General features: G+C 44.3%; 1 protein-coding gene across 1 annotated transcript in view; it reads left to right on the forward strand.

Annotated features, from left to right (window-relative positions):
- The first annotated feature begins 2,121 nt into the window (after window positions 1-2,121).
- The window catches only part of adgrl2a (adhesion G protein-coupled receptor L2a), a 470,025-nt gene continuing 445,197 nt past the window's right edge, over window positions 2,122-26,949 (forward strand). Inside the window, exon 1 of the mRNA XM_059648145.1 lies at window positions 2,122-2,171. The gene's annotated coding sequence lies outside the window, so the exon portion shown is untranslated. The remainder of the gene's footprint in view (window positions 2,172-26,949) is intronic.

The raw sequence follows: 26,949 nt of genomic DNA on the forward strand, positions 1-26,949 counted from the left end.
CAGTAATTCTTTAAGTTTCAATCAGATCACCCCCTCAACACCCCCGCCACCATCACCACTGTCCTCCAAAGCTCCATCTAGTAAAGTATCAGACTCCTCAACTCCTCAACCCTTTCTGATGAAGGGTCTAGGCCCGAAACATCAGCTTTTGTGCTCCTAAGATGCTGCTTGGCCTGCAGTGTTCATCCAGCTCCATACTTTGTTATCCTCAACTGCTCCTCATGTGACAAGCCCTTCATCCCTGGGATTGTTTTTGTAAACCTCCTGTGGACCTGCTACTATACCAGCACGTCCATCAAAAAGCCCTCCCACTCCAGTAGTACTCTCTTCCAACCTCTTCCATCAAGCAGAAGATAGAGAAGCTTGAACAAACACACCAATAGGTTCAAGAAAAGCCTCTTCCCAGCTGTTATTAGGCTGCCGAATGGACCTTTCTGATTTCAAATCAAATGTTGACTTTGTGCACCTCCTGTTCAGTGTAACCTGTATGCCTCACTCTGTCCAAGCACCCTATGATCTGTATGCCAGTGTTTGTTATGATCTGCCTGTACTGCTCGCAAAACAAAGCTTTTCACTGTACTGAGGTATATGTGACTGCAACAAATCAAATCAAATCAAATCCTTCCTTAGGTACGGTGCCCAAAACAGCTCACAGTATTCTAAACGTGGTCAGACCCAAGACCTTGTACTTTCTCAGCAATGCGTCCATGCTGTTGAGCAGTGCATCTATGCTGTTGTTTTCTGTCCCTCTTGAAGTGATTGTTAAAAATGCATTTGCCTTTCTCACTGCTGACTGAACTTGCATGTTATCCTTAAAAGAATCCTGAACTATGGCTTCCCAAGTTCCTTTGTGCTTCAGATTTCCTCTAATTGAGCTGAGGAAACAAAAAAAATGACTTGCCAAAGAGGTTGAGAGACAGGAATAGACAAGACCCTTGATGCTGAGTGTGGGCCATTCACTACCTGCTGTCCCTCTTTGATCTGGTCTGGACCAGAAATAATCTTTCGTCAACAAGGATGGAACCTCCTTGATTGTGGGTGTGTTCTCATTGTTAGACAAAGGGCCAGCACTAAATTACTGTGGGTTTTTAGGAAGATCAGATGTTGGCTGTAAATTCAGCTGCAGCATGGAAAGGTGACTGCAGCTAACTGATTATATTTTTTTTAAAAGCTGTTTGCCTGCTGAGCAATTGAATGTCACCATAGCAATGAGCGATGAAATGCACAAGGAATGAGTTAATTAAATCTGGTCTGTGAGCTTGTTTAGGTAACACTTGGCTTTACTACTGCAGATTGACAACGTCGACAATAATATTGACCTGGACCAAAAAAAATACTTCTTGGAACTAGATTGCCTCTTCCCCATGTTGCTTCTGGAGCAGTTCCATATTGCTCTCTATCCTTGACGCGACCTTTAGCCTGCAGAAGAAAATGTTTCACCTCCTGTCTCCCCTCTTGCTGGGAAGAGATGAGTAAAAAAAGCACTTGCTGCTTTTCAGTTTCAGAGCTGCCTCGAACTGACAGATTGCACTGCCCTCTTCAGATTTCAGCACCACATAACAGCATCTTCTCCAGCATTCCAAGGAAGCAAACTATTCTCTCACACTGCCTTTGTGAGCCAAACAGAGTCAGGAATTTAGAAACAAGGGCAGTTACATCAAGTAACCTTACAGATTAGCAGTTCTGTAATTGAGTGACAGAACAGGCGAAGATAGGGGGCTGAATGGCCTGTGCATGTCCCTAATGAATGGGAAGACAGACTCAAAGAGGTTGAATGGCCTGCTCCTGCCCCTACTGAATGGGAAAGTAGGCTTGAAGGGGCTGAATGACCTGTTGTGTCCTTGTGAATGGTGAGACATGCTCAAAGGGGCTGAATGGCCTGATTCTGTCCCTGTGAATGGTACAACAGGCTGGAGAGCCTGAATGGGTTTCTTATTTTCAAGTGTAACAGGTTAATGTATCCTGTTTTACTACAACTGATGATAATCTAGACAAGTCACAATGCTGGTACAATGTATAGCTGTTGTGCAATTCTTATGTAGCCACAGAAATGTTTTGTAATGTGAAGGTGACTGTCTTTGCATGAATCTTTTATACATATTTCTCTCCTTTGCTACGCAGGACTGTTCGACATTCTCACAAGATGCCGAGGCCCGCAGTTTCTACACGCAGTAAGTTGCAGCTCTGTGTTTTAAAACTGATCTGAATACGTAACCATTTGCATGAAGAGCCTGTACAGTGGATGGTCATATCAGTTCTGAAAATGCTCAAGCGGCATCTTGCCTTCATCAAAAAAGTACGTAAAACAATTATTCATCTTAATTAGCAAAACAATCGATGGCTTCTTTCTCCCTTCGCAAGAGGGAGTTTAGGTGCTGCACATTAGTTTTCAGTATTCTGTTCATTTAAAATGCCCATCATGCTGGGCACTTTAAGGATGACATTCCCGCCCCGCTGCCACCGTCCCCAACCACCTCATCCAGCTCGATTTCCCATTCATGAACAATAGCAGAAGGCCATTCAGCCTCTTCAAACCTCTGGAGGACTGTGAACCTTCTTGCGAGATAGGCACCCTCTTGCCATGGTGGCACTAAACCCTAGTTGATGAATGGTTGCCCCATTTAGGTCATGGCTCCCAAACTATGAATTGTGAGTGAACCACGCAAAGTGAGATTCTGGTGTCAATAGCCAGCCCAGACCAGAACATGCTGCTGACAAGTGCAATAAATAAGCAATGTCCACTCAGCAGTGCCAGTCCTTTCCTTTTTGCAGCAACAGTGGCTTGCATGTAGCCTAGTAAGAGCAGAAGATGTAGCAGCAGAATTAGGCCATTCAGCCCATTGAGTCTGCTTCGCCATTCAAGAGGCTATGACTGATTTGATCATCCTCTCAATTCCACTCTCCTGGCTTTTCTCCACGATCCTTAATTCTCCTCCTGATTATAAATCGGACTATCTCAGTCTTAATGAACCAGGCCACTGCGGCAAAGAATTCCACAGATTTAGTATCCTCTGAGAGAGGAAATTCCTCCTCATCTTGGCCTTAAATCAGAGTCCTCCTCATCTCCGTCTTTATTCTGAGATAATACGTTCTGCTCCGAGACTCTCCCACAATCTTTTTGCATGTGCTGTATCCTTTTGAAATGTTTCACTAAGGCTGAATCTTGTTCTTCCATATTCCAAACAGTTCAGGCCCAACCTATTCAACCTGCCCTCATGAGACAGTCCCTCCCTACCCAGCATCAGACCAGTGAACCTTCTCTGGACTGTCTCCAATGCCTGTAGGTGCTTCTTTAGATAATGGCCTCCAAATTGTTCACAGTATTCCAGCTGTGGTCTGACCAGCACCCTGTTGAGTTTTAGAAAGACCTCCCTATTTTTAGACTCCACTCCCTTTAAAATTAAGGCCAATCTCCAGCTCCGAAGCATCAGTTGCTGCTGTGAAGATGTAACTGAGTGTTAAAAAGTTATAGAGTGTTGGTGGCTTTAACAGTGGGCGTGGACTAACTGACCAACCTTCTTGAAGCCTTCTAGCTCCAAAAATGCCATTGGCTAGGTCGCATTTTATTGCTCCCACAGACCTTGCATTTTGCCCCCCGCCCCAGACCACTCCTGAATCAACACACAGCGTCCCCACTCACTAACCCCACCCCAGGCCCCACAAACGCTCAATGGGACAAAGTCAGGGAAGCATTGGCTTAATCTGGCAATGTGATAATGCTGGGCACACTGCCAAATTCAGTCTATTGTTATTTTTGAACACACGCACCCACTCACACGGGCACAGAAAACACAGGAGTTAACAAGGCTACAGATTCCTGTCATTAAATGGAGAACATCATCAACGTGTTTCTGAGTCACGACTTGCATTTTGCACAAAAAAAGAGGAAGAGGAGCCACACCAAAGTCAGGAGTTTTCCTGACTCTCTGTCCTCGTTGCTAGCTGACTGGATCCCCTTCAACGTTCTGATGATCACAGTTCATGAAGGGGTTAATTAATAAGCACGTGCACACCATCCCCCCCCCAACACACCTCTGCTGTGGAAGGCTGCTGAGGACTTTTGTACCGCAACACTAAAAGAAGCTTTTACAAGTAATCACAGTCCTCCTTCAAACAGATTGTATTATTGGCAGCAATAAATTTGTTTCTGCCTCAGACCCCTGTAGATAACAAAAGCTGCTGTGTGCTTGGTCTGCAATTATTAGGTACTTGCCACTCAAATGGTGTGATTATTTAGATGCGTTATATTTGGAATGTGACTGGCCAGGAATGATGTACAGTAAACATGTCTGACCCTTTGTTTATTAGCCCGGGCGTGGGCAATCATCAAACGAGGGGACTGCAGTCTTTCAATGGTGTTCACGAAGACAAGGTGTAATCATGTATATAATACCAGCATGGGCCAGTGTAATGAACCCGTTCAGCAACGTCAATGTTATTCTTTCAGCTGCATCAGTGGTTTGCATTTGTATGGTGCCTCATGCTCCAGGCCATCCCCAAGCACCTCAGTCCTAATTGAGTGCCCTTTTTAAGGTATGGAGCCACCATCCCATTGAACGGCAGTGCGAGGATCGAGGGCATCGATTAGCCTACCCCTGCTCCTAATTGGACAGTTCGGAATATGGGCAGTCAGTTACTGCCCTGCAAGCTCCCACTAAGTGGTTAAAACAAAGGATGAAAGAAGCAGATTGTTTGTGATGATGGTGAGGAGACAAGTATTGCTCAAGGCACAAGGAGAGCTCCCCCAGTTCTCTTCAAAATCTTGCATCTTTGATGTGATCCTAAAGAGGGCAGATGGGACCCTGATTTAGCATTTCATCAGAAAGAGAGTGTCACATAGTCATAGAAGTCAACAGCATGGAAACAGGCCCTTCGGCCCAACTTGCTCATGCTGCCCAGTTTTCACAATATAAACCAGGCCCATTTTGCTACGTTTAGCCCATATCCCCCCATGCCTAAGCCAACTGTGTACTTGTCTAAATGTTTTTAAATGACAAAATTGTACTTGCTTCCACCACTACCTCTGGCAGCCCTTTCCACCCACTGTGTGAAAAAAAATTGCCCCCTGGACCTTTTTCTATTTCTCCCCTCTCACTTTAAGCTTTGCCCTCTAGTCTTATACTCCCCTATCCTGGGGAAAAGCTGTTGGCTATCTCCCTTATCTATACCTCTCATGACTTTATGTTGCTCTATAAAATCTTCCAACAATGTAGTACTGCCACAGCTCTTGATGCGTCAGCGCAAACCCTATTGACTAGCCGCGACAAGGAACTTTGACTCTTTTTATCAGAGTGCTACAAATTGAGTATTTTAAGTATCTTAAGCGTGGGTAAATCCATCCCACTCATTTTGCAGGAGCAGAAGGAAGGAAAATAAAGGTGCAACAAAGACAGAAATGTCAGGGGGTGTTTTAATGACGTTGCAGGGCCACAAACCACCCCCTCACAGACAGCTGGCTGAGACAGGCTGAGATAGTTGATTAGATCTGCCGTGAATGACATTCCTGGTCATCAGTCAGTGGTGGTTGTAATCTAACAGTCAATGCTCATCAGGGCACTAAGATTCAACACATTCTCAAATGATCACTCGATCCAGAGGGCCATTCAGAAATCTGAAGGATCTCCCTGAGGCAAACAGGACACAAAGTCAGGATCTTGGCTCAGATGTTGACACTCTCCTTTCCCCCCTACCCTCCTTGCAGTCCCAGGCTCCCTCCAGCGAAGCATTTTGGAGGCTTGATTCAGCCATCTCTTAATCTCAAATTGTTGTCAATGTCTCTGGGCATTGACTGGTCTATTGATTGTACACTGTGCATATTTACTTTGAACCATGAGTGAAGATTGATTCACCGTCTGTGACTGCACCTATCCACAAGTCTACATTCTTCAGGGAAGTAATTTGAAACAGGGAAACTTCAGTTTTTCTGCCAATCTTTTGAAAGATGCTTGAATGACTTTTCCATTTATTTAAAGGGTATATTGGAATTCTCACAGTGGATCTTTGAACCTTGAATTTTCCTTACCTCTCTGTTTCATCGGAAGTTAAACTAAGCTCCCATTTACTCTCTGACCTGGATGTAAAAGAACCCCTGCCCTTTTTAAAATAATTTTACCCGGCTGATACTTCATCCTCAAGCAACAGTGCAGAAATCAATAAATAATGAGAGACAGATTTTGAATCTGTTTAGGAGTCAAGGTTTGTGGGGAAAGGGCAGGAAAGTCAATGTGAAAGCAATAAGATCAGCCATGATCTCATTGAATGACAGTACAGACTCGATGGGCTGATGGGCCTACCTGTGCTCCCATGTCTCATGGTCTTAAGGCTGTGACCTCCCATTGCTTTCCCTGGCCTTACTTTACCTCCAGCAGCATAAAGTTGCAGAGTCATAGAGGTCTGCAGCATGAAAACAGGCCCAACTTGTCAATGCCGCCCAGTTTTCATGATTAAACTGGCCCCATTTGCCTGCGTTTGGTCCATATCCTTCCATATCTATCCCAACCATATATCTGTCTAAATGTTTCTTAAATGACAAATTTGTACTCATTTTCACCATTAACTCTGGCAGCCTGTTGCAGATATTCTGTGTGAAAAAATTTGCCCCTCTGGACCCTTTTTATCTCTCCCCTCCCACCTTACACCTATGCCACCCAGTTTTGGACCCTCCTATCCTGGGGAAAAGCTGTTGGCTATCCACCATCATAGGTAATGTCACCACAGGTAATCTATTCATGGTGAATTTAATTCCAACTGAACTAATGTAACTTGACCTTGATAATGGTGGTTCAAATTAACAATTTAAATGTTACAACATGAGAGGCATGGATAGAGTCGATAGCCAGAGACTTTTCCCCAGGGCAGGACTGACTGCCACGAGGAGTCATAGTTTTAAGGTGTTAGGAGGAAGGTATAGAGGAGACGTCAGAGGGAGGCTCTTCACCCAGAGAGTTGTGAGCACATGGAATACTTTGCCAGTGGTAGTCATGGAAGCAGAGTCATTAGTGACATTTAAGCGACTGCTGGACATGCACATGGACAGCAGTGAATTGAGGGGAATGTAGGTGAGGTTATTTTAGTTTTGGATTAGGATTATTCCAAGGCACAACATCGTGGGCCGAAGGGCCTGTACTGTGCTGTACTTTTCTATGTTCTGTGTTCTATGTTCTAACACTTTGAAACTCATTACAGTTACCTTCTTTGAAAAATGTCTTATTTGAGCCCAAAATGCCCTGAATCAGAGGCTAGCAAGTTGCAAGTGGGTCATGGCTGGCTTGCAGACTTAATGATCGAGAGTGAACCAATGTGATTTGCTGGTAACAGGTCGATAGATATCTTAATCCTTTTTCACTCAGAATCCAAAACTGCGTTGTTGAGATTTGAACTTGAGTTCTCTGAGGTTGTTGACGTAAGCCTTGATTCGATGAGTGCAGGATTATGTCTCACAGCTGGTGTGCCGTACACCTTTAAGGTGCATGCTTGTGACATCATTACAGTATCGTTGCATGTGACCACATGTCATAAAAGTCCCAATTGCTGTCTCAGTTGTTACCTCTTGAAGCTTAACATGCTGATGGAAGGTTGCTATTGTTTATGACCAGATAGCTTAGTATTAGTCCTGACACTAAAATTCACAGGACTAATATTTGTGTAGATTAGGAACTCTAATAAACATCTGCTGAATCGCTCAATACTACATTGCACATGTCTGGTTCTCATGTGGTGGAGTTGAGATAAATATTGCTTTTCGGGTACAAATTCTCTGCTCGAGGCAAAAGTTGACAACATAATGGTAGGTCCGTCACCATATGACAGTAGCGATTAGCTGATGGTGACTGAGTTTTCAATCAGTATGGAAATCAAGGGTTATGGTGAAAGAGCAGGAAAGTGGAGTTGAGGGTTATTAGATCAGCCATGATCTCATTGAATGGTGGAGCAGATGCGATGGGCCAAATAGTCTACTTCTGTATTTGATTAAAACCTGTGGAATTCTCTACCACAGCAAGCTGTTGGGGGCACTTTGTTAGATATACTCAATAGGGAGCTGGACATGGGCCTTGGGGCTAAAGGGATCAAGGAATATGCAAAAAAACTGGGATATAGGATACTGAAATTGCATGATCAGCCATGATGAAACTGAATGTTTGTGCGGGCTTGAAGGGTCGAATGGCTGACCCCTGCACCCATTTTCTATGTTTCTTCTCCTATATTCTGTGGTCTTATGAAGTGTGCAATGGCATTCTTTGCCATTGGGTCTGTTGGATGTAGAGGGAACAAAAGAAATGGGCTGAACACACTCGGTGTTTGACAATCTGCTATGAGTGATGGTCTAGGATTTGCACTTGAGCACTGGGCTGAAGACCGCCCTCCTCCAGCTCAGCATGGACCCCATCCCATCCCACTGTTGGCACCACAAGGATGCTGAATCCATTGAGGAAACATTTGCCTTTGGCTGCTCAGCGAGTCTGCTTTGTGGTGTTGCTGGTGGCTTTGTGGGACACTGGCTGTGTTTGAGCAGTGTAATAGCAACAATAGAGCGACTGCTTGGCAGAGTTGCTGCAGGCCTGTTGGCAGCTGTCGCCCCCTACCCCAGCAACAGGTCAGCAAAGAAGGTCAGTGCAAGGTGGAAGACCAACACTGTCTCCTTAATTCTTCAGTCAACTGTGCAACAAAGTATGAGAAACCTTGTGACAGGCTGCTGCATTTAAAAACAAAATTATTGCAAAATAGTGGGTGCCGTTAGGAGTTAGTCAGATTTTGGGTTCACCGGATATTAGTGGAGGGGCAGGCGGGATGTGAAGATGAGGCCATGGTCTTATCAAATGATAGAGGAGGGGCTGAATGGCCTCCTGCAATTAATTCACGTGTTCATGTTTAGCAAGGATTGCTATTCAAACATAACTCAGTGGCTGGGAAAGCCTTGGCATTCTGCGAGGAAGTGAAAATTGCTATTCAAATGCCAAATACAAGCATAAATAAACACTGGTAGAAAGAAAAGTGTCTTTGTACTGTGACTTTCATGTTCTTAGGACCTCAGTGTGCTTACAACCACTTGAAATGTACTCACTGTTGTGAAGTAGGAAGGAATCCCAACTGTGCGCAGAAAGCCCCCATAAAAAACACTGTGATAATAACACAAGTAATTTATTTTTATTGATAACGTTTGAAGGATGAAGGCTGAACAAAGTTGCCTGTAGAAATATCTGTGCCACAGGAAGGATGTTCCTGATGACCAGGCAGCCCAGAACTCGGGGTCATAGGCTAAGGATATAGGATGTGTCAATTGGGGCTGAGATGAGGAGAACTTTCTTCACCCAGAGCGTGGTGAGCCAGTGTAATTCTCTGCCACAGAAAGCAGTGGAGGCCAAAATATTGAATGTTTTCACGTAAGAGTTAGAAATAGCTGTTAAGGCTAAAGAGCACAAAGGGTATGAGGGAGACAGCAAGAGTAGGGAGCTCAGTTGGATGATCAGCCATGATCATGTTGAATGGTGGAGCATGCTCAAAGGGCTGAATGGCCTCCTCCTCCTATTTTCTATGTTTCTTTGTTCCGATGAATATTGATGAGAACACAAGGTGAAATAACCGCAGAGATAGTAAGAACTGCCAATGTCAGAGTCTGAGACAACACTGTGGATCTGGAGGAACACAGCAGGCCAAGCAGCATTAGAGGAGCAGAAAAGTGACGTTTCGGGTCGGGACCCTTCTTCAGAAATGGGGAGGGGGAAGGGAGCTCTGAAATAAATAGAGAGAGGAAGGGTGGGGCTGGGGAAGGTAGGTCAGATGGTGATTGGTGAGTGCAGGTAGACAGTGGTGGGGATTGGTCAGTGAGGTGGGAGGGGAGTGAATAGGTGGGAGAGAGATGGACAGGCTGTGTCAGGTCAAGGAGGTGGGGATAAGAGGAAGGGTTGGACATCGGATGAGGCCGGGGGCGGGAGGGAGGGTGGGGAGGTGCAAGATTTTGAAACTGGTAAAGTCTACATTTAGATCATTGGTTCGTAGGGTCCGAAGGTGGAATATAACTCTGTTGTTTGCCAAATAGTGTCAAGACATCCTTTATACATGAAGATAGGCCTTTAATTTAATATATCTTGAAAAGAGGGGAAAATAGAACACCCTGGGAACTAACCCAGGAATATCAGCTTGGAATTTATCCTCAGATTTCAAGAATAAGGCTTGAACTTGTTAGCATTTGATTCGGTCAGTTTGTCACAAAGTCAGGGTTTCGCTGCACATCCATGGAATCACATTTGAAGCTTAGTTATTGTTGTTTCATATGTGCTGCAATGTGTGCAGAGTAAGACCCCACAAACGGTGAATGGACTGAAGGATGGGAATGTCGATCGCTAAGGGATCATAGAACATAGAACATAGAACAGTACAGCACAGAACAGGCCCTTCAGCCCACAATGTTGCGCCGACCATTGATCCTCATGTATGCACCCTCAAATTTCTGTGACCATATACATGCCCAGCAGTCTCTTAAATGACCCCAATGACCTTGCTTCCACAACTGCTGCTGGCAACGCATTCCATGCTCTCACAACTCTCTGCATAAAGAACCTGCCTCTGACATCCCCTCTATACTTTCCACCAACCAGCTTAAAACTATGACCCCTTGTGCTAGCCATTTCTGCCCTGGGAAACAGTCTCTGGCTATCAACTCTATCTATGCCTCTCATTATCTTGTATACCTCAATTAGGTCCCCTCTCCTCCTCCTTTTCTCCAATGAAAAGAGACCGAGCTCAGTCAACCTCTCTTCATAAGATAAGCCCTCCAGTCCAGGCAGCATCCTGGTAAACCTCCTCTGAACCCTCTCCAAAGCATCCACATCTTTCCTATAATAGGGCGACCAGAACTGGACGCAGTATTCCAAGTGCGGTCTAACCAAAGTTTTATAGAGCTGCAACAAGATCTCACGACTCTTAAACTCAATCCCCATGTTAATGAAAGCCAAAACACCATATGCTTTCTTCACAACCCTGTCCACTTGGGTGGCCATTTTAAGGGATCTATGTATCTGCACACCAAGATCCCTCTGTTCCCCCACGCTGCCAAGAATCCTATCCTTAATCCTGTACTCAGCTTTCAAATTCGACCTTCCAAAATGCATCACCTCGCATTTATCCAGGTTGAACTCCATCTGCCACCTCTCAGCCCATCTCTGCATCCCGTCAATGACCCGCTGCAGCCTACAACAGCCCTCTACACTGTCAACGACACCTCCGACCTTTGTGTCGTCTGCAAACTTGCTGACCCATCCTTCAATCCCCCCATCCAAGTCATTAATAAAAATTACAAACAGTAGAGGCCCAAGGACAGAGCCCTGTGGAACCCTACTCACCACTGACTTCCAGGCAGAATATTTTCCTTCTACTACCACTCGCTGTCTTCTGTTGGGCAGCCAATTCTGTATCCAAGCAGCTAAGTTCCCCTGTATCCCATTCCTCCTGACCTTCTGAATGAGCCTACCATGGGGAACCTTATCAAATGCCTTACTGAAGTCCATATACACCACATCCACAGCTCGACCCTCATCAACTTTTCTAGTCACATCTTCAAAAAACTCGATAAGGTTTGTAAGGCATGACCTACCCCTCACAAAGCCGTGTTGACTGTATTTGATCAAGCCATGCTCTTCCAGATGGTCATAAATCTTATCCCTCAGAATCCTTTTTAACACCTTGCAGACGACAGACGTGAGACTTACCGGTCTATAATTGTCGGGGATTTCCCTATTTCCTTTCTTGAAGAGAGGAATTACATTTGCCTCTCTCCAGTCCTCAGGTACGACTCCAGTGGAGAGCAAGGATGCAAAGATCTTTGCAAGTGGCGAAGCAATTGCATTTCTCGCTTCCCAAAGCAGCCGAGGACAAATCTGGTCCGGGCCTGGCGACTTGTCAATCTTAATGTTTGACAAAATTTTCAGCACATCAGCTTCCTCTATCTCAATCCATTCCAGCATGCACACCTGCTCTTCAAAGGTTTCATTCACTACAAAGTTTGTTTCTTTCGTAAAGACAGAAGCAAAAAACTCATTTAGGGCTTCCCCTACCTCCTCAGGCTCCACACACAAGTTCCCTATGCTATCCCTGATCGGCCCTACTCTTTCTTTGATCATTCTCTTATTCCTCACGTAAGTGTAAAATGCCGTTGTGTTTTCCCGGATTCCTTCTGCCAAGCCTTTCTCGTGCCCCCTCTTGGCTCTCCTCAGACCATTTTTGAGCTCCTTCCTTGCCTGCATGTAATCCTCTCTAGCTGAACTTGACCCTAGCTTCCTCCACCTTATGTAAGCTACCTTCTTCCTTTTCATAAGAAGCTCCACCGCTCTCGTCATCCAAGGTTCCTTTATCTTACCCCTTCTTGCCTGTCTCAGAGGGACATATTTACTCATCACTCCCAACAACTGTTCCTTCAACAGTCTCCACATGTCTATAGTTCCCTTACCATGGAACAACTGCTCCCAGTCCATGCTTCCTAATTCATGTCTAATTGCATCATAGTTTCCTCTTCCCCAATTAAATATCCTCCCATTTTTCCTAATCCTCTCCTTCTCCATAGCTATGTAGAATGTGAGGCAGTTATGGTCACTATCACCAAAATGCTCTCCCACCACAAGATCTGATACCTGCCCCGGCTCGTTTCCGAGCACCAAGTCTAGAATGGCCTCTCCCCTCGTCGGCCTGTCAACGTACTGCGTTAGGAAACCCTCCTGAACACACCTTACAAAAACAGCTCCATTCAAATCTTCTGCTCGAAGGAGGTTCCCAATCAATATTAGGAAAGTTAAAGTCACCCATTACAACAACCCTACTGCATCCACACTTTTCCAAAATCTGTCGACCTATGCTTTCTTCAATCTCCCTGCTGCTATTGGGGGGCCTGTAGTAAACCCCTAACGAGGTGACTACTCCCTTGCTGTTCCTAATTTCCACCCATACTGACTCAGTAGGCAGATCTTCCTTGACAATGGAAGCTTCTGTAGCTGTGATACCCTCTCTGATTAGCAGTGCTACACCCCCTCCTCTTTTTCCCCCCTCCCTATTCTTTTTAAATGTTCTAAACCCTGGAAGATCCAGCAACCATTCCTGCCCATGAGAAACCCATGTCTCTGTTATGGCCACAACATCATAGCACCAGGTACTGATCCATGCTCTAAGTTCATCACTTTTATTCCTGATACTCCTTGCATTAAAGCAAACACACTTTAACCGATCCCTTGGTTCCTTCCCAGGAAAATCCTTCCCACTAGCTGGTCTACCTCTTGCTACTGCCTCACCTGCATCAACGCTCACCTCTGGTATACACCTCAGGTTCCCACCCCCCTGCCATATTAGTTTAAACCCTCTCGAACTACTCGAGCAAACCTTCCACCCAGGACATTGGTCCCCTTCCAGTTCAGATGCAACCCGTCCTTCTTGTACAGGTCCCACCTTCCCCAGAAGGCATCCCAATTATCTACATATCTGAAGCCCTCCCTCCTACACCAGCTGCGTAGCCACGTGTTCAGCTGCGCCCGCTCCCTGTTCCTCACCTTGCTATCTCGTGGCACCGGTAATAAACCAGAGAACAGTACTCTGTTCGTCCTGCTCTGCAGCTTCCATCCTAACTCCCTGAAATCACTTTTTATGTCCTCAATCCTATTTCTGGCAATATCATTTGTGCCAATATGTAACACGATTCCTGGCTGTTCGCCCTCCCCTTTTAGAACCTTATACACCCGATCGGAGACGTCCCGGACCCTGGCACCAGGGAGGCAACATACCTTCCGGGAATCCCGATCTTGACCACAAAATCTCCTGTCGATTCCCCTAACTATCGAGTCCCCTACCATGAGTACTTTTCTATTCTGCCCCCTTCCCTCCTTTGCCACAGTGGCAGGTTCAGTGCCAGAGAACTGACTACTATGGCTTTCCCCTGGATCACTGGGTAAAATCACGCAATGATGTCAAGTTTGTGAGAAACAGGATTTTAATCAGGAAGGGAATCAAGGGTTATTGGGAAGAAGCAGGGAAGTGGGCATGAGGATTATCAGATTGGCTGAGATCTCATTAAATGGCCTGAATGCCTCCTTCATCTCATGGTCTTATGGGATGTTTATGTCTGTTTGGTGGAGATCTGGTTGAACATCTCTTCCAGAAGGTGGGAGTTCACTTGGTCTAGCATTCCCGTGGAATTTTTATGAGTGGATGTGTTACACATGAAAATCTAGCCTGTGTTCACTGAACCAAGAATGGACAATTCAAGCAAAGATAAAATGTTACTGATCAGAATAATGTTGGAACGTTCAATGCAGTTGCGGCAGTTCTGTGACCAGATATTCCTTGAGTATGGAAATAAAGGGGACATCTAATTTAGAGCCATACAGCATGGAAATAGAGCCTTTGGCCCAACCAATCCATGCCAACCATAATCCCAAACTAAACTCGCCCCACCTGCCTGCGCTTGGCTCATATCCCTCCAAATATTTTCTTATTCATTTATTTATCCAAATGTCTTTTAAATGTTGTAACTGTACGCTCATCCACCACTTTCTGTGGAAGTTCCTTCCACACATGAGCAACTCTCTGTGTAAAAAAAGTTGCCCCCTTTGTCAGTTTAAATCTTTCTCCCCTTATCTTAAAAATATGCCTCCTCGTCTTTAAATCCCCCACCCTAGGGAAATGACACCTGTCATTCAGCTTTATCTGTGCTCCTCATGGTTTTGTAAACCCATACAACGTCATCTCCCAACCTCCAATGCTTCAAAGGACAAAGTCCCAGGGTACCCAGCAGTTGTGGCATTCAAAATAATTTAGAGAGATAGTCATGGCAACTTCAGAGAGTATTGAAGAAGGGTCAACGGACCTGAAATGTGAACTCTGCTTTCTGTCCACAGATGCTGCCAGACTTGCTGAGTTTCTCCAGCATTACATTGTCAGCTCAGGGCTAGATGAAATCTGGATTCACCAGGATTGAATGGGACATGGGCAGGACATGGTTACGAGCGCCAAGTGGCTTCTGCCTCTTCCTAGTTTCGTGTTGGGAGTGTTGAGCACCAAATGGGTTAAGAAATCTGACCTGGATTCTTTGCGCAAATCATTGCTGTCTTATCTCAATTTGTTTCCAAACTGCTGAGCAAATAGTTATTGATTTTTGAAGTTAATTTTTTTCCAGTGATTGTTATATTTATGACTGCACACTCCAGCCAGAATTTGGTTGCATGGCAGCTGTTACCTGCTGCCATTAGACAATCTGTGGCATCCACACATTGAACAGTGTGGGGTGTCAACACGCAATATGCTGAATTGTGTCATAGAACGGGTGGCCAGCCTCACCTCAATCGATTTGATGCAGAGTTGACTTCAGTGTAAATGCTTTTCCAAACCATTTTTTTTTGCCATTAATTATATGTTAATTTTTGACACCATTCACACTATGAAGTCAAAGCACAGGAAGAGATCATTCAGCCCATATTGGCTGTGCTGGTAGAGTGATATTACTCATTCAGCCCTATAGCTGCCCATTTCTCGTTTCATCTTTCCATGCTTTTAACAAATTTTCTTTTGAAAGTTATTGCTGAATCTGCTTCACGCTGCCTTTCAGTGGATGCATTCCAGACAATTGTAACCCAGTGAGTAAAATCAAAACCTCTTCCCATCTCAAGGTTTGACAATTACTTCACATATTTTTATTCCTGTATTTTTCTGTTTAATAGTAGGAAGGACTATCGTGTTAACTTTTAACTTTATTTCTTTATTTTTCTACTTATACTAGGGACAATGGTAATACTTTAATTTTAATTTTGTTTCTTTATATTACGACTTGTACCTAAGTTTTGTACCTAGGTACCTTCATATCTAAGATGGTGCCACGTGTAGCGACTTTGTGCACTTTTCAATGTATGTCTGTACTTCTGTAGTTGTCTGCAAGTAACAATAAAACTTAAATTAAATCAAATAAGTGTTCTCTGCTATTGGAAACCTAATTAAACTACTAATTTTAATTACTTGACCTACGCTATCTACCCAACAAATGATATCCCTCATAATTTCAAAGCTATACTAAATCACTCCTTAACCAAGATAACAAAGTGTGGAGCTGGATGAACACAGCAGGCCAAGCAGCATCTCAGGAGCACAAAAGCTGATGTTTCGGGCCTAGACCCTTTATGTCCCTCTCTGATGAAGGATCGAGGCCAGCAACGTCAGCTTTTGTGCTCCTGAGATGCTGCTTGGCCTGCTGTGTTCATCCAGCTTCACACTTTGTTATCTCGGATTCTCCAGCATCTGCAGTTCCCATTATCACTCCTTAACCAAGCTGTTTGTTTTAAAGGCTCATTCTCTAGATGTGGAGCATGGCTGGTGTGTTTTTAATACTTTCATGGGGTATGGGTGTCACTGGCTGGTTTTTGCTCATCCCTGGTTTAGGGGAGGTGATGTACTAGTGGTGTTATTGCAGGACTGTTAATCCGAAGACTCCAGATAACATTCTGGCGACCCAGGTTCAAATCCCGCCACGGCAAATGGTGGAATTTGAATTCAATAAATATCTGGAAATAAGAATCTAGTGATGACCATGAATTCGTTGTCAGGAAACCTATCTGGTTCACTAATGTCCTTTAGGGAAGGAAACTGCCATCCTTACCTGGTCTGGCCTACATGTGACTCCAGACCCTCATCAATGTGGTTGTTTCATAACTTCCCTCTAGGCAATTAGGGATAGGCAATTAATGCTGGCCTGCCAGTGATGCCCTCACCCTGTGAATGAATAAAGAAAAAGGACGTTGCATTGGAGAAAATGGCCTTTTTGAATTCCGAAGTCTTTGAGATGTAGATATACTCACAATTCTGTTAGGAAGGAATTCTGGATTTTTTGATTCAACAACAGGCCTGCAAGACGATGAGAGGCATAGATAGAGTAGTTAGCCAGAGACTTTCTCCCAGGGCAGAAATGACTATTCCGAGGGGGCATATTTTTAAGGTGATTGGAGGAAGGCATAATGGAGACATCAGAGGTAGGTTCTTTACTCAGAGAGTGGTGGGTGTGTGGAATGTGCTGCTGGCAGTGGTAGTGGAGTCAGATACATTAGAGACTTTTAATTGACTCTTGGATAGGCACATAGAAGATAGTGTAATGTAGGGTATGCCAGATAGTTTGATTTTAGAGTAGGATAATAGGGCAGCACAACGTCATGGGCCGAAGGGCCTGTACTATGCCGTACTGTTCTATGTTCTGGCAGTGAAGGAACAGCGATACTGTTCCAAGTTGGGGTAGTGAGTGGCTTGAAGATGAACTTGCTGGTGGAAGCATTCGCATGTGTCAGCTGTCATTGTCTTTCGAGGTGGCAGAGGTCGTGGGTTTGCAAAGTGCTGTCAAGGAAGTGGCAGTGAGCCAGATTCTTGAACTTTCCACGCTGCTGTTAGGTTGGGAGTTGCAGGATTTTAACATAGCAACAATAAAAGAACAGCGATACACCATCCTGACTCGGAAATGTATGCCTCTGGCAATGAGCTGGTGCAAACTCCTCCAACCCAAACTTAAAATTACTGGTACTGAAAGAGATAGTCATAGGGAGTTTCAGCTTATTTGTGCAGCTAAACTGAGTCTGCAACCCCCACTACAGGGTAGGTTCACTCTCACCATTCTCTGTAAGTCTCGAGATACACAGGGCTTGCTTAGTCTAAAAGGGAAAGTTGCCATAGTCCTACCAGACTATAGGGCTGCTCTCTGATTAAAGAGAGTGTCAACTGGTGGCAGTTTAACCTGACGGTCTCAGGTGAGGGGAGGATATTCTCCACAGTAACCTCAGTCAGTGCAGGAATTGAACCCATGCTGTTGGTATCATTCTGCATGACAAACCAGCCATCCAGCTAACTGAGCCTGTAGGTAGCTCAGTGGGGAGCATGTCAGGCTTTTAATCTGGGTGTCCAGGGTTCAAGTCCCTACCTGGTGGTGCTTGGTCTGGCATTTATGGAGGAAAACCATGTCCCACTCTGCTGATTTGAGACTTTTGTCTTGAATGCGATATATCTTATTGGGTATTAGCAACTTGTCATAAGTTAGGTTGACATTGTGGACATCATTACATAGGAACTGGATATTGGGTCTCAATCCTTTGAGATCCTCAGCTGAACTTCCCAAAAATCCTTCTTGGTAGTGGGTGGTCCTTATGGTACTGCTCAGTATTAACCCTTTCGGAGCCATTTACAACAAGTCAGTGCTACTGACCTTTTGCTTGGGTGACCAGAGGTAGTTGTCCAGCAGAGTTCACCTGAAGGAGTTCTGCACTGTCGGACATACCATCTTTCTAATCACCCATTCGTCCAAAACATCACCTGTCCTTTCAGTTAGACTTGAAGTCCTTAGAGTTATAGAGTCACACAGCTCGGAAACAGATCCATCGGTCCACCCAGTCCATGCTGACCATGTTCCCAAGCTAAACTAGTCTCACCTGCCTGTGCTTGGCCCATATCCCTCCAAACCTTTCCTGTTCATGAATTTATCCAAATGTCTTTTGAATATTGTAACTGTACTCGCATCCATCACTTTTTCTGGCAATTCATTCTACACACAAACCACTGTCTGTAAAAAGAAATCTTTTATCTCTCACCTTAAAAATATGCCCCCTGGTTTTGAACTCCCTAACCTTGGCAAAAGACTCGTGTCTTTCATTTTATCTGTGCCCATCTTGGTTTCATAAGCCTCAATAAGGTCACCCCTCAACCTTCTACGCTTCCGTGAAAAAGCCCCAGTCTTTCCAGTCTATTTTTATATCTGAAACCTTCCATTCCTAGCAACATCCTGGTAAATCTTGTGGATTAATTTGAGACAGCGGGGAGTTTTCTCGAGTATCCTGTCAATACTTGACCCTCACCTATTGTGCTTTATAAGAAATATTGTCCGTTTGTGAGCTCTTGCTGTGTGTAAATTGATTGTTGCATTTCCTGTTCCTCTTCAGAGACTGCACCTCAAAAACACTTCATTGGTTGTGAAGTGCCCTGTGCTGTCTTGAGGTCATGGAAATCACTGTGTCATATTACGCCTTCCATTCTATTCAAATTGCCATCCAGCAATCCCTCTCCCAGAACTGCCTGATCTGTGACCCACGCATGCACCAATCCAGAAAAAGCATTGCTGTTTGCTTTTCACAGTTGAATTGAATTTAGCCTGAATAGTTCAGGAATCTCCATTTCATTTTGCTGAATTTCTCGTGACAAGACTTGAATGGGTTTGAAATTGCGCTCTTTCAGCCTTTTTCAATACTGTATTATGGTGGTTTTTTTTGGTTTTGTGAAGTAATTTATTACACAGCAAACAGCAATGCTTGCTTACCTGTCTCGATTCTACGTGCTCGCATTTCAGTGAGATCAGTGAAGCAGCCCAGTAACCATTAGAATGATTAATACTACGGCATTGCCACAAAGCAGTCACAACAGGTATCAATGGGGAAAGAGCTTACATTTGCTCTATCATATTTATAAGGTAATAGTTCAAAATTTTCGGGGTGTTGTTCCTCACCCATCACAGGACAATGTTGCCATCCTGCTTGAAAATGCTTAGTTTATTAGAGAGCATATTGACTTTTATTAGACATTTATTGCTGAACAATAATAAAACCAAGAGCTTTGAAATATCATTCCACCGATAAGATTTAGCATGATACTTTGATATGGCAGGTGAGACACTTATTTTCAAATAGAGGTCAGTATTTGAGGTTGCATGCTTATAGATAGGGACCTGAAGAATGCATAGTAGAGCACTTTATTCAATCAAATGCCCCAGAAACAGGGAGGATATCATTGTCAGTTAAAGTCAGGAGCTACACCCAAAGGAGATTAAATCTTTACAACCTTCAGTCGCACTGTTTACCCAATTATAGATAAATTCTTCTTTTAGTGGGTGTTGTCTGCTCTTCACTATCTTTGCCAGTTATTTGTGAAATCTCCCAGTTGTCCCCACCCTGACAATTTCCTCATGACTCTGTCACTCTTCTACTATGGGGGTAGGCGATGGCCTGGGGTATTATCCCAGAGACACAAGTTGTGATCTGAGGACTGGCGTTGAAATCCCACCCTGGAAGATGGTAGAATTTGAATACAATAAAAGATACAGGAAATAAGAGTCCAATGTCAATGATCACAGAGTAATTGCTGATTTTTCAGGCAAAACCCATCAGGTTCACTCATGGGGCAATATGGTGGTTCAGTGGTCCACGCTGTGCCAGGGATCCAGGTTCGATTTCACCCTCTTATGACCGTCTGTGTGGAGTTTGCACATTCTCCCCATGCCTGTGTGGGTTTGCCCCAGTTTCCTCCCACATTCCAAAGATGTGCAGGTTAGGTGGATGGGCCATGGGAAATGCAGGGTTTCAAGGATAGGGTAGAGCGGTGTGGGTCTGGTGGGATGTTGTGCAGAGGGTTGGTGTGGGCTCAATGGGCCAAAGGGCCTGCTTCCAAAGTGTAGGGATTCTATCATAGTGTCCTTTAGAGAAGGAAGCCTGCCATCCTTACCTGACCTGCATTTGACTCCAGACCCACGGCAGTGTGGTTGTCTGTGGATGTTAGTGTGTTCGCCAAGCTGGGAGGTTTGACAGCAGACGTTTCATCCCCTTACTAGGTGACATCCTCAGTGATGTGGAGACACAAGACAACTGCGCTTCACAGGAGGCCCTACAGCACTGAGCAGGTCACCTAGCAAGAGGAGGAAACGTCTGCAGTCAAGCCTCCCAGCTCAGCGAACACACCAATGTCCACAACCAGCACCCGAGCTACAAATCTTCACTCAAACCCTGAATACGCTTGCCTCTTAACTGCCCTCTGGGCAGTTAGGGATTGGTATTAAGTGCTGGCTGATCTAGTGATGCCCACATCTCGTGCATGAATTAAAACATAACTGCTCACTGGAGGATGTTGGCTCTCTCTGAAATATGGGCATGATATTATAGTGCTGCAGTTAGACAGTGAGTCTTCATGTCTGGCAACCTACATCTCAATCCGATCCTGCTCATTCACATAGATGCATGGTGAAATATACTGATGCAACTTAATAATCATCCCAGAATAGAGGAATGCCACTTGACCTGCTAAATCTTTATCAGCTCTCTGTGAGTATTTGAGTTCAGAAATAAGGATGTCTTACTGCTGCAATGCAGGGCTTTAGTATGGTGTAAAAAGTTGAATGTTGACTCAATTTCTCTCTCCATTGATGCTGCTAGACCTGCTGAGTTTCTCTGGCTTTTTCTAGAGTATGGTGGGCAATTTTGGTCTCCCTACCTTAGAAAGCATATACATGCTGCCATAGTGGGAGCACAGCGAAAGTTCAGTTGGTAGATACTGGGTATTGTAGGGCTGTTATATGAGGAGTGTTTGATTTGAGGAGATCTGATCGAAACAAATAAAATTCTAACAGTGCTGGAGAGACTAGAAGCAGGGATGATGTTTCTCTTAGTCAGGGAGTTTAGAACCAAGAGTCACAGTTTCAGGGTACAGAGTAGACCTGTGGTCTCAGGGTAGGTCTGAGACGAGGGACCATTTCTTCAATCAGAGGGTGGTTAACCTGTGAAATTCTCTACACAGGAGACTCTAGAGCCTGGTTCACTGCAGATATTCAAGAAAGATATTGATAACTCTTTAGAAATTAAAGGTACCAGGGGTATTTAGAGAAAATGGGAATATGACACTGAGAAACAGAATCAGCCATGATCCTTTAAATAATGAAAGTCTTGAAGGGCCAAATGGCTCCAGTTGTCCATATTTTGAGTTGAAATTGGGCCCCATTTGCCCAGTTTTTCACTGTGGCCGTGCAAATGGCTTCTCTTTAGGATAACAATCAAATTCTCTTTTGAAACCAGGATTGATCATTTCAGGCTACGCATTTCACATCCGAGCCACTCGCTGCATGAAAGCCATTTTTCCTCATCGATATTGCCAATCCAACATCTGATTTTTGATCCTACTGTCAATGTTCCCTCCTTTCTATCCAAACCCCAGACCTACATTTACCATTGCATCCTCGCACATAAATAAGAAGTAGGAGGAGGTCATTCAGCCCACAAGGCCATAAAGTGTCAGGGCAGAGGAGCAATCCAGTGTCTGCCCTGATCGTGGCTGATATGATAATCTTCAACTCCACTTTCCTGTCTTTTCCACGTTATCCCTGTTCCCCTTACTGATTTAAAATCTGTCCATCTCAACCTTGAATATACTGAATAACCCAGAAAGAATTCCACAGATGACCAAGCCTCTGAGAGAAGAAATTTGTCTTCATCTCTATCCTATCGCAAGGAAACTCCTTATTCTGAGCTTATACCTTCTAACACTGGAGCCAGTCAGACACCATTCAATGTGATTCTGGATGGTCTTTTACCTCATCTCTACGTCCCGTGCTATCTTCAAATCCCACAATTCCTTTGCGTATCAATAACCTACAAACATACTGAGACAGGTATGGACAATCTCCACGTTATCTCACATTTTATCTCTCTTCGTTGCGGACATCAGCTTCAGCAGTCCAAAAGCACAAAGACTGGTAACATCCACTGACAAGTTAATCCTACAGTCTTCTGAACTCCAAGGCACCTCAGTCAAAAGTACTACATTGATTGCTAACTAAATCACCCAACATGCTCAAAACCTGCAAGAAACATGAAATACTGCGGGTGCTGGAGATCAGAAATGTAAACAGAAAAAGCCAGAGAAACTCAGCAGGTCTAGCAGCATCAATGGAGAGAGAAATTGAGTCAACATTCAACTTTTTTCTCCAATGGGATGTCTGTTTGTCTCATTCATCTTGTGTACCTTCCTTGTTGTTCTTTGCCTTTCAGTATTCAGTTAGATGTTTACCAAAGCTTACTTTCAAAACCATGCCATAAACACCAGAAAAAAATAGGAACAGGAGTAAGAAGGGTCTAGGCCCGAAACGTCAGCTTTTGTGCTCCTGAGATGCTGCTTGGCCTGCTGTGTTCATCCAGCCTCACATTTTATTAACAGGAGTAAGCCGTTCAGCCCTTCGAGCCTGCTCCATCATTCACTAAGATCATGGCTGATCTGACATCCCTCAAATCACATTTCCTGCCCTTTCCCCCAACCATTGGTTCTCTGACTGATCAAGAATCCATCTCTCTCAGCCTCTCCTTCCTCAGTGAATGTATCCAGTACGAACTGAACCCATGTGGATTCTCTAGGCCTTCCCTTCTGTTCTACTTTCTCCTACCTACATATTTTTTATAATATAAAACCAATTACTTTTCCACTTCTCTTTTCAGCTCTGCCAGAAGAGTCATATCCAAACTGAAGGTTTCTGTCTACAGATACTACCACAGCTCCTGAGTTTCTCACAATGCTTCATGTCCTTATTTTGCTTGAAACTATTCTCTTGGAATTTGTTAATGGTTAATCATTTTGCTCCATTCAATCTGTGCTATTACCAAGCAGTATTCCAGTAAATGATTAAATGTGTCATTGCATTAGGGCCTGACCTCATAGGCATCTGCTTGAGCAACAAACCCAAACAAACAGACAAAATGGGCCCAGACACTCTCCCCTACATCAAAGATATTTCCGAAATGACTGCCAGACTACTTGGACCTCTTGGCATCAGGGTAGCCCACAAACCCACTAACACGCTAAAACAGCAGCTAATGAACTTAAAAGACCCTATACAGACAACAATCAAAACAAACGTCATCTACAAAATACCTTGTAAGAACTGTGACAAACACTACATTGGACAAACAGGCAGAAAGCTAGCCACCAGAATACATGAACATCAACTAGCCACAAAACAACATGACCCACTATCACTCGTATCCTTACATACAGATGAGGAAGGACACCACTTTGATTGGGACAACACATTCATCCTAGGACAAGCCAAACAGAGACAGGCACGAGAATTCCTAGAAGCATGGCATTCCAGCCGGAACTCCATCAACAAACACATTGATTTGGAGCCCATCTACCATCCTCTGAGAAAAAGAACAGGAAATGACATCACCAACCCAAGGAAACCTAAACAGATAAATAGAAAGTGGGACATAACACCATCGCTTTGTCGGAGGCTCACTGATGATGTTACCTAGAATGGTGACGAAACGTCTGAAGACTAACCTTCCAGCTCAGCGAGCAATCTCACATCCAGATCTGCTTCCACTCTCACAGAATCACAGAATTGTTACATTGCAGAAAGAGGCCACTCTGCCCATCATACACGCACAATTCTGTTACCCAGTGCCAATCTCCTGCCTTTTCCCCCATCTCGCTGCACACCATTTCTATCCATAGAATCATCCACTGCCTTCTGGAATGCTTTTCAATTGAAACTCAATTATCTCATTGGACTCCAATGTTAGCTCTGCTTTCTTCCCATGGTCGTCGCCAGTCCTGCTGAGTCTCTCCAGCAATTTCTGTTTTTGTTTCATATCTCCAGCATCTGCAGTTCTTTGTTTTGTTTACTCAGCTATCCCATTCTGCATTCATTCTTTGCACTTCCTGGTTATCATAGAATTTCTACAGTGTGGAAACAGGCCCTTCAGCCCAACATGTCTGCACCAACCCTCAGAGCATCCCACCCAGACCCACCCCTGGACACTACCGGCAATTTTCCATGGCCAATCTACCAAGCCTGCACATCTTTGGACTGTGGGAGGAAACCGGGACACCCCCACGCAGACACGGAGAATGTGCAGACTCCACTCAGACAGTCACCCGAGGGTGGAAACAAAACCAGGGACCCTGGTGCTGTGAATCAGCTGTGCTAAATGTTAAATGGGGTGGGAAGGGATAGAATTACTACAGAGGGAGAGAGAAAAGGGCAGAAAAGGGAAGGACAAAGAAAGAAAGAGAAAGGGAACTGGTGAGCAGAGTGGAGATCAGAATGGAGAAACTTACCCTGCTGTCATATAACACTGTGAGTGGGGAAACTGGTGACTGGGGAGGCAATGGCCTTATATCACCGCTACACTATTAATCCAGGGACTAGGTAATGCTCAGAGGATCCCATCAAACATCCAGAGTGGTCAAGTGGTGGGTTTCTAAATCGGGGCTTCAGTGATGCAGTGCTATGGGTCTGTATCCCTTGTGTTCGAGTCGCACCTACTTCAGAAGTGTGTGATAACATATCTGAGCAAGTTGCTTAGAAAATAAATTGAAAAACTGATAAGTAGGAAGAGTCCTGTGGCAGAGTTGTTCTGTCCCTTCGTTTGAACGAAGTGATCTGAGTTCGACTGCCACCTGCTCCAGAAATAATGTTCCTGAGCAGGTTGTTGAGGAAAATGTATGATTTGTTTTCTTTCTGTTTGAAAGCTTATCCCACCCTGACACACAGGCACAAGAGGTAGCCATTGGCATCTTTTAACTCATTTCCCATTATACGTGAAACCTGGAACACTCTCAGCTTGTACAGATCAACTTCACATGGAGTGGTGTGTTTGCCAATGAGGCCACTGTCAGAGCTGCATTCTAACCTTTGTGAGAGGGATATGTCAACTGCATTAGAGTTAAACTTGTAGAATAAACCCTTGTAATCCTGGGATACTGGCCTGAAGCCAATGTAAATCCATTCCTTGCCTGGAAGCAGCTGTTCCACTGGCAATGCGATGGTGTAAACCCTTCAGGGCCTAAGGCCAGTCAATGATCTAATTGTGATTTTGCAGCATGACGTAGTGACTGTTACACATGCATTCAGTTTATGCAGTTAAGTGCGGCCCTACTGCAGGGTAGCACATAATGAATTGTCCTTGGAACGTCTTGAGTTTATAACATAGATGAAAGTGTGCACATTTCAACTGGAAGGAGGCCCAATTATAAGGATGACGATCTTTACAAGTTAGAAAGTGTCAGGATCAATTGGCAGAACTCTCGTCTCTGGGTCATGGGGTTGTGGGCATTCATACCAATTCAGTATTGGAATGTGCAATCCATCATTTTCTGTGATTCTCTGGGTTTCCACCCTGTACCTGAGGTTGACTGATTAAACTGTGGTTCCAGTTTCCATCAAAATTCATTTGCATTATTACGGTGCGAAATTCCTCCTTGGGACAATGTATTAAACATAACGGTTCCTTTTCTGCCCATTGTAAAGTGTATGCCTAACGAGAAGTGTGGAAAAGCGGTAATGTCACCACTTCTGGAGTTGGAGGCCTGGGCTCAAGTCCCACTTGCTTTGGAGATATCTCATAACATCTGCGAACAGGTTGATTCAAAATATTACAAAAGCATTTGTTAATATGTTAGTGGTTCAGTTTAGCTCTGTTGACCAGGCAGGTGGTTTGTGATACCAACAGCATCCTCCTGCTGAGGTTACTATGAAACATTCACTTTCCCAACTTCTCCCCTCGCCTGAGGTGTGGTGACCCTCAGGTTAAACCATCACCAGTTGCCTCTCTCTCTCTACTGAGAGAGCTGCCTTACGGTTTAGTGAGATTATGTTGACTTTACCTTTATTAATGGTCACCTGGTCAGCTGGAGCTGAAAAGAAGTCACTTAAAATAATACACTTTTAATATCTTTTTTCCAGTCCTACGTTTATGAATACCTTGATATAAAAGGGTGGCACGGTGGCTCAGTGGTTAGCACTGCTGCCTCACAGTACCAGGGACCTGGGTTTGATTCCACCCTCGGGCAACTGTCTGCATGGATTTTGCACATTCTCCCCTCATCTGCGTGGGTTTTCTCAGGGTGCTGCAGTTTCCTCCCACAGACCAAAGGCTAGGTGGATTGACCATGCTAATGTTCAGGGATGGGTCAAGGTGGAATGCTCTGACGGTCAGTGTGGACTTGTTGGGCCAAAGGGCCTGTTTCTGCACTGTTAGTGATTCTATGAATTGAATACTTTAAAAAAAATTAAAATGACTCCTATTTAATGATAGTGAACAATTTAATTGTTGTGTACAAGTCAGTTTTTTGAGTAAATAAAGTACTTTCCAATGTTAAAAAGCATTTTGAAATATGATAACATGCACTTCTGGGACTTCT

Source organism: Stegostoma tigrinum, chromosome 8, assembly GCF_030684315.1.
Source record: "Stegostoma tigrinum isolate sSteTig4 chromosome 8, sSteTig4.hap1, whole genome shotgun sequence".
Taxonomy (NCBI): Eukaryota; Metazoa; Chordata; class Chondrichthyes; order Orectolobiformes; family Stegostomatidae; genus Stegostoma; species Stegostoma tigrinum.